Raw genomic sequence first — 10,278 nt, forward strand, 5'->3', positions numbered from 1 at the left:
TGGTCGCAAGCCCAAACAGCTTGTAACTCAGTCAAATGTGCAGCCAAAGTTCCAGTCGTAAACTTTCCAAAAACGTAACAGAATTTGCTGGTCAAAACAGGTCTGAGTATTTCGTTTATAGCTCAGGATATACTAATCCGTTTAACCTGAAAATTTACAGGGATATCCAGGACTTAAGGGGCTACAATGTTGAAGAAGGAAACTTTGTCCAATTTTGAATGTAACAAGGTCAAAAATGCAAGACACTATACCAGAATTGCAAAACAGGATCACAAACCGTATTTGACCTTAATATGCGGTAATGGCACCAAATTCACTACGGTTATCGGATGGGGGTGTAAGACCCACCGTTTTGAAACTAAGAAACAGGGTTACAATATTGGAGAAGGCCACTCAATCCAGTTCCTAGCACAACTAGGTCAAATGTGCCAAATACTAAACCAGATTCACCAAAACAGGTTTGTAAAACGCAGAAAACTGTAATCGATATAACTCAGTCCATACAAGTCCAAATGCCGAAATTCCAAAGGCATATGTTAGCTAAGACATCCAGTTACATTTCATCAGAAGACACCAACTTCAAAATCCAAACAAAATCCAGTCAAAAAAACCAAATACCAGTACAGTTTTCGCATTCTGTCCAAAGCAGAACAGCTACAGTAATTGCGTCATATCTCACTCCACACTAATCCAAATAACCTGAAATTTTGCAGGCACATCAAAATCACCAATACCTACAACTTTCATGTTTTGAGAAAAGTCAAATTCGGCCTCTAACCCTATGATCCAAAACCGGACAGAATTGGGGATTTAAGAACCCTAACTTTTCACATTTCCAACCAAATCCAAAATTGATTGCATTTGCCTATCCAATACACCTCATAGAGTCATTATCAACCATTACCATTCATCATACAAGGCCACAACATTCATTTCATATTAAACCAGAAAAATTCCCAATAAAATAAAAACTTCACCAAATCAATTCAAACCAAGATAAAAACCAGAAATTTTAGCACTCTTATCACTAATAAGCACAACATAAGCATCATTAGGTGTAGTAGGGTGTTTCAAGCTTCACTTACCAAGAACCAAGAGAGAAGAAGATGTTGGGCACCTTAATCCTTCAAACAAAGTTCACCAAACAACTTACTAGCTCTAGAAGGAAGAATTTTATGGAGTGAAATGGATGGAAGCAAATGTTTTTGGTTGATTTGCACCAAGTAGAAGCTTGAAAATTGAAGAAATCTCCTTCCTTTCTTGCTCAAGGTGGCCGGCCAACAAGGAGAGAAAAATGGTGAATTTTGTGCAATTTTTGGATATTTAACCTTTGGTCAAAAAAGTCAAAATTGTGAATAGTAATTCTTAAAAGGCATCCAATAAGAAGATGACATGTGGCACTCTATTAAATGCATTCCTATCTTTCTTTTCTCTCTCACATCAATCACTTCACACACTCTACTTATTACTTAACACCCGATAAATTTTAAACAGTATCCGAAACTTAACCTTAATGGCCGAATTTTTTCGAACTTTTCGCACTAGTGGGTCCCACGTCCACTATATCTTCTCAATTTTCTAAAAATTCACCAATGCTAGAAAAATCATCTTAAAACTATAATTGCTCATAAAATCCACTAAGAAAATATTTCTAAGCCAGAAAATGCAGAAACATGCAATTAAGGGGAAATAAACCCTAGGATAATAATTAGGGTTTTACGGGTTCTCACAGAAAACAAAAGGAACGGAAAGGGGTGAGCTTGCGCTCAATGAGGTACCAAACAGATAGCATTAAAATCATGGCATTTCGCATTTAACAAATCAGATACACATGTCAGATGTAAAGCAAATGAACCAATGATTCAAATCAGAAGGATACGGGTGGCTCTCAGGAGCCACATTTCCAGCGCAATACTTGATCCAAACCGGTTGACTCTCCGTCAACGTATATAGAACCAATGCGTCCGTAGACCCCTCTTATCACCGAATTCCGTCCACCAAACACCCCTTTACCGGGCCCGCTCACCTCAAACGAACAAAATGGTAATACTCGAGTATACCCGGAATCAAGGGTCTCAATACCCAAAATCCCCGAACAGACTACCGTGGTTCGTTATCTAATCGTCCAGGCCCTTGCCGGCCCGACTCGAATAACTTAGCCACAGGATTGAGCTCATAGGTCATAGAAATCCGAACAGATGCAGACACACAGATAACAGATTCAAATTTTTGCATAGTAAATTGGCATATGAACAGACTAGAGAACGAGTGTGATAAAGTACACCCTCGTCTCGAACAAATAAACAGATTGCAGAGCAGAAATCAAGTTAAATAGCAATGGAGGGGAGTGGTACACTCACCGGCTCAACTTCAAAAGTTTTTACTTCAGATTGGCCTTAATCGCCAAGAAACCCTAAAATAATCAAAATAAACCAATTGAAGGTTTCATATCCAAATCGAGCAAACGGAATGCACAAGTGAGGCTCGACTACACGTCGTATGCCTTGCCAAATAAATACTAATGCAAGGGTGCAAGAACATGATTTTCTTGGAAACAAAAAGATAACATGAAGACCTAGGGTCAACAACCCAAAAGCCCTTTGTCGCGCCCCACTTTTTGGTAAAACATAAAATGATTGTGTTTTGTGAATTTATTGATTTGGAAAAAATGAATTTTGTTGATAAAAACAAAAATGGGTCTAAATGGGACTTTTGAAAATGCGACGATTTGACCCAAGAAAAATAATTCAAAAAGGGTTTTTATATGAAAAATGGAGTCGCCACTTGGTATAGAGTTAGGGTGTACCAAGTCACCCAAAAAATGAATTTTTTAAAGAAAACAAGTAAGAAAACCCTTTTTAAACGACTCCTAGTCCACGTAAAACAAAGAAAAAAGGTTCGGGAGTCACATTTGACGAAGGGGAAGGCAAGGATAAAAATCCAAGGCACCCCTTCGACCTAGCCAAGGCTAGTTGCGTGATTTAACCCTTATTTTCCTAATTTTTCTACCCAAAGTATGTATTTGCAATTTGGACAAAGACTAATGAATGAGAAATGCAATCCTAAATTCTACGATGTCTCTTGTGAGGTTTTTGGTCCCAAACCACATGAATTGTGGCGGCCAATAAAGGGAAACCTCATAGAGGTCGATTGATGCAAATGGTGACTCAAGTGCAAGTGTGCAAGTGTATGAAAGGATTCATGTATGAAATAATGTAAAAAAACAAAGTGTTTGTGTGCGAATGTGTAAAGAAAGTGCATGTGTGAATTTGTATGAAAATCAAAGTGCTTGTGTGTGCAAATGAATGAAAATAGAATAGTACACATATAAGTGAAACTTGAATTTCATTTGTGAAGTAAAGTAAATAAATGATAAAGATGTAGCGAAAAATATGGATTGAGAAATGTAAGAAAAAATGTGATTAAAAGAGTATGGAAGTGATAAAAATGAAAGTATGACCCTAGGGGAATGCAACAAGTCGGGTACGGGGGTTGACTTCTAATTTTTCGACTTCGATTTTCCCTTTGATTAGAAGGCGAAACTAGCGTGCTAAGGCTATTTTGAAGCCACACTCGCTCGTTTCCCTTACCCAAGGGGGTTTCTCAGGCAAATGGACCCTATAACTAGCATGAAATGCAAAGGCCTAAAATGAAAGGGAAAAGGTTAGAGGGACATGCCAAATGCCATAAAAACTAAAAAAATGCATGAAATGTAGTGGAGCATGCGAATGTGAACTAACGAGGAGGGTCCCTAAGGGTCTAGCATTGGACTAGCCCATTCTACGAATTTCGACTAGCATTGGACTAGCGGAAACGTACATTCATCCATCACATTCATTTATAAATATAGAAAGCAAGTAGACATGCAAAATCACTTATAACACGTAGCACATAACACTTAGCATGCTCGACTAGATGCAATAGCTTAATAAAGCAAATTAAGCACATAGCAAACCAAATAATACCCCAAAAGCAAATGAAACTATTACATGGGCTAACTAAAACAAATGGGGAAAGGGAAAATGGACCGAATTACTTACTACGCCCTATCTATTACAAGCCAAGAGGTATACACATACCCCATAAATGAAAATAAAAGAAAGATTTAAAAAATGAAATAAAAGTAAATAAATGAAAGGCATTAATAAGCATTTAAGAAAATCAAATAGGCATGCAATTTTCATTTAGCAAGTTGGATCACATAGGGAGATACACAAAAAAGATAAAAGAAAGTATACCGTCCCCTTTTGTGGTGCTAATAAGTTGGAAAAGGTTCTAAATTGAAGCTACAACCACTAAACAAAGGATTAATGCACCAATTTAATAGTAAATCAAACAACACAAATTCTTCAAAAACAAAAATTAAAGAACCACTAATAACTATGAAATTGAACCATTAGATCCCTTTAGATAATCAAACAAGTCCATATTCATCAAATGAAATTCCAAGTTAAAAGGGAAAGGAAACTCGAAGGACCCAATCAATTAATCTTTTCAATTGCTTAGGCCATGGTAGAATAAGAAGGGACTTGAGGGGTTAAAGAGCTATTATAAGAACTCTTTTCATGCAAAAACATGCAACCTACGAAGGAAACTTGTTTCTTTGGTATATAAAAATCCTCCAAATACACTAAACCCCTCGGAATACAGATTTTCCATCAACAAGGGTATTAAAAAAAAATGAAGAATCTTAACACCTCCTTAGGACCTTTTGAGAAGAAAATAGATGTAATAACATCAATAAAAGTAGACTGCAATAGGTCCCTATTAAAATCAAGTTTGACCAATTCGCTACTGTGAGTCAAGTATCTTTTCCACTACACTCAAAGGAAGCAGGTAATGCAGCAAAAGCAAGAGACAAAGCATCACTTTAATCAAGAAATAATCACAAAAGATAAAAGTAAACATGAAATTGGATCAATCCAAGGCATTTAAAGGAAGGTGAACAGCCCATGTAGAATTTAAAACAAGTAGTGACTTGATTGCAAAAACTAAAGAAATTTGAGAGGTCAATTTGATTGATTTTCCCAATTTTTTTGGGTCATACTGGCATAAGGGGAAACTTGAGGGGGTTAAGAGGCAATTTTGAAACAATTTTCCATGCAAATTCATGCAAGCTACGTAAAAAACTGAAATCCTCTTCACTTATGCAAATTTCTGCCGCAAGTTTGGACAGCTTCAAATCACATACCAGAAAAAACACAAAGACCCATTTGTTTGCCAATCCAAACTCAACTAATGGCTTAACAAACTAAAACTTAGACCAAAGAAGCAAGATCATCAAATGTTTTTCCCAGCTTTAACCTTAAACTCCTACATTCAGCATAAGGTTCAGAAGGAAAAGAGTGCAGAAATCTGGAACATATGCAAACATTTGAAGAAAGAAAGCTGCTGCAACTTCACATAATCTCAGCAAACCAAATTTATGCCACGGCTTTGAAACAAATTCCAATCAAAACATGGCTGAACATGTCTAAATAATGCACTTGTTAGAAAAGTTTCATGCAGGTTTTCATTCAAAGCTACAAAACAAGCTTCTGCAAATCAAGAACCAACGCATGCTGCTGCCCTCTTGTTTCCAAAACTTCAGCAATTTTAGCAGCAAATACATCCATTTCATCATACAAACAAGTTCACCAAACCAGAAATTATTGACCCAAATCAAAACATGAAATTTTGTTTGCAGGATTAAGATGACAAATCTGATTTTTGATCGACAGAGAAAAGGAAAGTGCAGCAAAGTTTTTCGGCAATTCTTATCCGCAAAGCTCTCCACAGCTCCTAAACACACTCAAATTCAATATGAACTAAAGCAACGAGACAACCACCTAATCATCTCACTTTGCAACACAAAACTTTAGGATTTGAAGCACAAAATTCAGGTAGAGAAAGCGTGCAGCACTGGATATAAAACTGCTGCAATTTTGTTCCAACTTCCAACACCAAATTCAGATCCAATCACATACCTTAACCAAGTTTTCTTGATATAACATCCGAACTTAGAACTAAACAAACAAAATTTTGACAATCGAGCAAGCAAAGACATAGGAAGGAACTCAAAACGTAGAAATAATTGCTGCAACTAACCTTCACTTGACACATAAAGCTAACGATTTTTATGCCCTATCAATATAAATTTCTGTTATACTAGAATCACAAGCTGCAAAACAACATGCAAGCTCTCGGTTCCTCACTTTAGGTCCAACTCACATTTTTATATATCAAAATTCCCTTCAGCCACAAAATATTAGTCACGGCTTAAAACCAAAATGCAACCCGTATTCAGCTACATGCATGATCAAACAAACAGCTACCCATAAGATTTAATCCAAAACCAATTTCGGATGTCATAAAAAAACATCTAACCAGAATTTCATCCAATTCTCTCGGTTGGCCTGCATGCAACCAGTTTTCTGTTTCATTTCCTTTTCTTGTTTAATCCGAACTGATTACCCTCGCGTATAGCATAATCATTTAGTTTCCAGCTAGCTAAGCACATAACTAACTCAGATTATCATAAGTTGGTCAAATAAAGCTGCAAATTTCCAGCTTAAGCTCTCGGCAACCACAGTTCCTTCAACATCAGATTTTTCTGTGACTTAATCTAACATCTAACCACACAACCACCACATGCATGCTTATAATCAGCTTCATCAACCCATAAACAACTCATCTAAGTTCAGAAATTACCTTAGCTTGAAGCTCAATACCCTCGGCTAGCTGCAAAACAAATTTCCCTCCTCTCGGTCAGCCCAGAAATGCAGCCCGTCACTCCTCCTCTCTCTTGTCCAAGCTTGCGACTTTAGTTCCTCACAGTTTCTCGGCAGAAACAAATCTTCCGTTTCTACCTGGTGCTCAATCTACCGAGTTAAGGTTCCTTGCTGTCTAACTACTGCTCAGAAATTACAGAGCTCTCTCTCTCTCTCTCTCTTGGTTGTGGCTGGAAGGAACCAGAAATGCTCCTCCACTCTCGCTCTTTCTCACAGTTTCGAGTCTGCCGCAGAAAGGAAGCCTCGCTCTCTGTTTTTTTTTCTATTCCTCTCGGTCGATATTACCTAAGTAACTAATCACTCCAGCTCCTCATCAGTCGGTGGTGTCAATACCGAAGCTCTCCACTCCACTTCTACTTCTCAGGTTTTCACAACACTCACGGCTTTAGTGTTTTTAAAGAGGAAATGGTTTGACACTCACTTTTCTCTCTCGGATTGTGGCAGACAAAATGAAACCGAAGTCCTCTCTTCTGCTGTAGTGAGTTGGGAGTAGTGTGCATTAGTGGATGATTGCACTTCGGCAGAAATGGAAATGTGTGTATGTCCTCCTGAGCTTCCGAAATGTTGTGGTAGAGGCTGGAAAGTGCTGGAATGCGAAGTGGAAATGGATTCGGCAGAAATAGAGTTGTGATTTTTCCTTTTTTCTTGATTTTGATTTTTCCTTTTTGACATTAATTGAATAAAACTGATAATAAAAATAGATAACTAACAACAAAAACAACAAAAAAAAAAGTAATTTAATTAACATCGGGTAGAAACTAAATAAACTAGAATCAACAAAACACAATTTTCCATTTTCATCAATTTCATCATTTCCTTTTTTTCTTTTCTCAACTTAATAATTTAACAAAAATATAGTAAAACTAAATAAAAACAACAATTAATTACCAAACACATCAAAATAAAACAAACTAAAAATAACCAAAAAGTACCATTTTCGATCTTTTTCTTTCATTTTCATTTCATCATTTTTTTCACCAAGTTTTACCCGTTAAAACTTAAAACCTAAACTAAAACTAACGTGAACCAAAATTAATATGACAAATAATTAAGCAAATAAAAAGACAAATAAAAACGTAACAAACAAAATGCAGACATCTAAAACAAAATCATGAATTAGATGGCAACATACAAATTATTTAAAAATTTGGTTCTACAGTTTGCCCCTCTTGTTTGAGTTGTGAAAAAACTTGAGACAAAGAAGTAGGACACCAATACTTACTTGGTATTCGCGCCTGCCAAAATAATTCGATCATGACCAGAATTTTTAAAAACGGACTGACCCAAACGAGGAATTTAAACGGGACTGACCCAAACGAGGAATTTAAAACGGGACTGACCCGAACAGGGAATTTAAAACGGGACTGACCCGAACAAGGAATTTAAAACGGGACTGGCCCGAACAAGGAATTTAAAACGGGACTGGCCCGAACAAGGATTTTTAAAACGGGACTGACCCGAACAGGAATTTTAAAACGGGACTGGCCCGAACAAGGAATTTAAAACAGGATTGACCCGAACAGGAATTTTAAAACGGGACTGGCCCGAACAAGGAATTTAAAACAGGACTGACCCGAACAGGAATTTTAAAACGGGACTGGCCCCGAACAGGAATTTAAAACCGGGACTTGGAAATTTAAAACGGGACAAAATGCCCGAAACAAGGAATTTAAAAACGGGAACTGGCCCGAACAAGGAATTTAAAAACGGACTGACCCGAACAGGAATTTAAAACGGGATGGAAATTAAACGCGACTGGCCCGAACTAGGAATTTAAGCGGACTGGCCCGAACAAGAATTTAAAAACGCGGCTGACACCGAACAGGAATATTTAAAACGGTGATTGGAAATTTAAAACGGGACTGCCCCGAACAAGGATTTTTTAAAACGGGACTGACCCGAACAGGAATTTTAAAAACGGACTGACCCGAACAGGGGCAATTTTAAAACGGAACTGACCAACAGGGAATTTTAAAACGGATTGGAAATTTAAACGCGCGACTGGCCCGAACAGGAATTTAAAACGGGACTGGCCCGAACAGGAATTTAAAACGGGACTGACCCGAACAGGAATTTAAAACGGGACTGGCCCGAACAAGGATTTAAAACGGGACTGGCCCGAACAAGGATTTAAAACGGGACTGACCCGAACAGGAATTTAAAAACGGGGCTGACCCGAACAGGAATTTTTAAAACGGACTGACCCGAACAGGAATTTTAAAACGGGATTGGAAATTTAAAACGGGACTGGCCCTGAACCCGAACAGGAATTTTAAAACGGGATTGGAAATTTAAAACGGGACTGGCCCGAACAAGGATTTTTAAAACGGGACTGACCCGAACAGGAATTTTAAAACGGGACTGGCCCGAACAAGGAATTTAAAACGGGACTGACCCGAACAGGAATTTTAAAACAAGATTGGAAATTTAAAACGGGACTTCACTGGGGAAGTTTGAAACGATGAATTGCATTTTTACCTGAGAGTAGTTCAAATTTTTGTACCTAAAGAGAGATTGGATCTCTGTAGTTGAAGCGATGGCTGACGTTGGTCCTTATAATCCAACTTTGTGAATAACATTGCTTTAGGTTTGAAAAAGAGAATGATCGCTTTTATTTGTGAATGCAGTGTTCCTGCAAGAAAAGAATAAATGATAATGGATTTGCCACCATTATTTGATCCGGTTTGCCTTGAGAATCGTGTAGACATGAGTCTTGTGACACTTTTGCCTCTGTTCCGCGGTGTCTAGCTTAAACCTTTCAATTTCTGAGACTGATAAAATGCAGATTTACCACGTCACCCAATCCAGGTGGTAGCTTTTTGTATGTTACTCCCTGTAACTGATGATTGAATCCCCTATCTTTGCACAAACCTCAGGGTTTATCATTCATTTGAATTTAATGGTGAAAGAATGATGCCTAAAAATTAGTCATATAAAAATCAATGTATATGCAAGATGATTTCCTATGTTAAACAAAAATGAGCATGCAAAAGAATGTATACAATCATAAGCATTCATACACAAATAATTGAGAACAACCAAGAGGTTTATAAAGATACATTTTGCAAAAGAATATTTGTAAAGAACAAATACAAATTTAACCAACGAATATCATATTCAAAACTTTGGATATTTTCTCTTCGGAATCCGATATTGGCAGAAGTATCACAAATATGAGGAAAACCCCAAATGAACCAGGTCACCGGCTGTTCCTTCTTGAGCTTGTCTGTTGAGAAAACCTACCTTGGCGCCCTTTCGGGTTTTCACCAAGGTTGCCCCCACCCCTTTTGTTGTTTTTCTTTTCTCTTTTCCTTTTTCTTTTCTTTCTTTTTTCTTTTCCTTTTTCCTTTTTTTTCTTTTCTTTTTCTTTTTCTTTTTCTTTCGAGGTGCCCCTTCGGGTTTTCACCTAAAGAAGAATGAAATATCTCGACCATGATCGACTCAGAAACATGAATTAAAGATTTCTGGCATCAGTAAAATGTACTTCCCTTGTAAAATTAGGCGAAGA

The sequence above is a fragment of the Coffea eugenioides genome, chromosome 10 (genome assembly GCF_003713205.1).
Source record: "Coffea eugenioides isolate CCC68of chromosome 10, Ceug_1.0, whole genome shotgun sequence".
In the NCBI taxonomy this organism is placed as follows: Eukaryota; Viridiplantae; Streptophyta; class Magnoliopsida; order Gentianales; family Rubiaceae; genus Coffea; species Coffea eugenioides.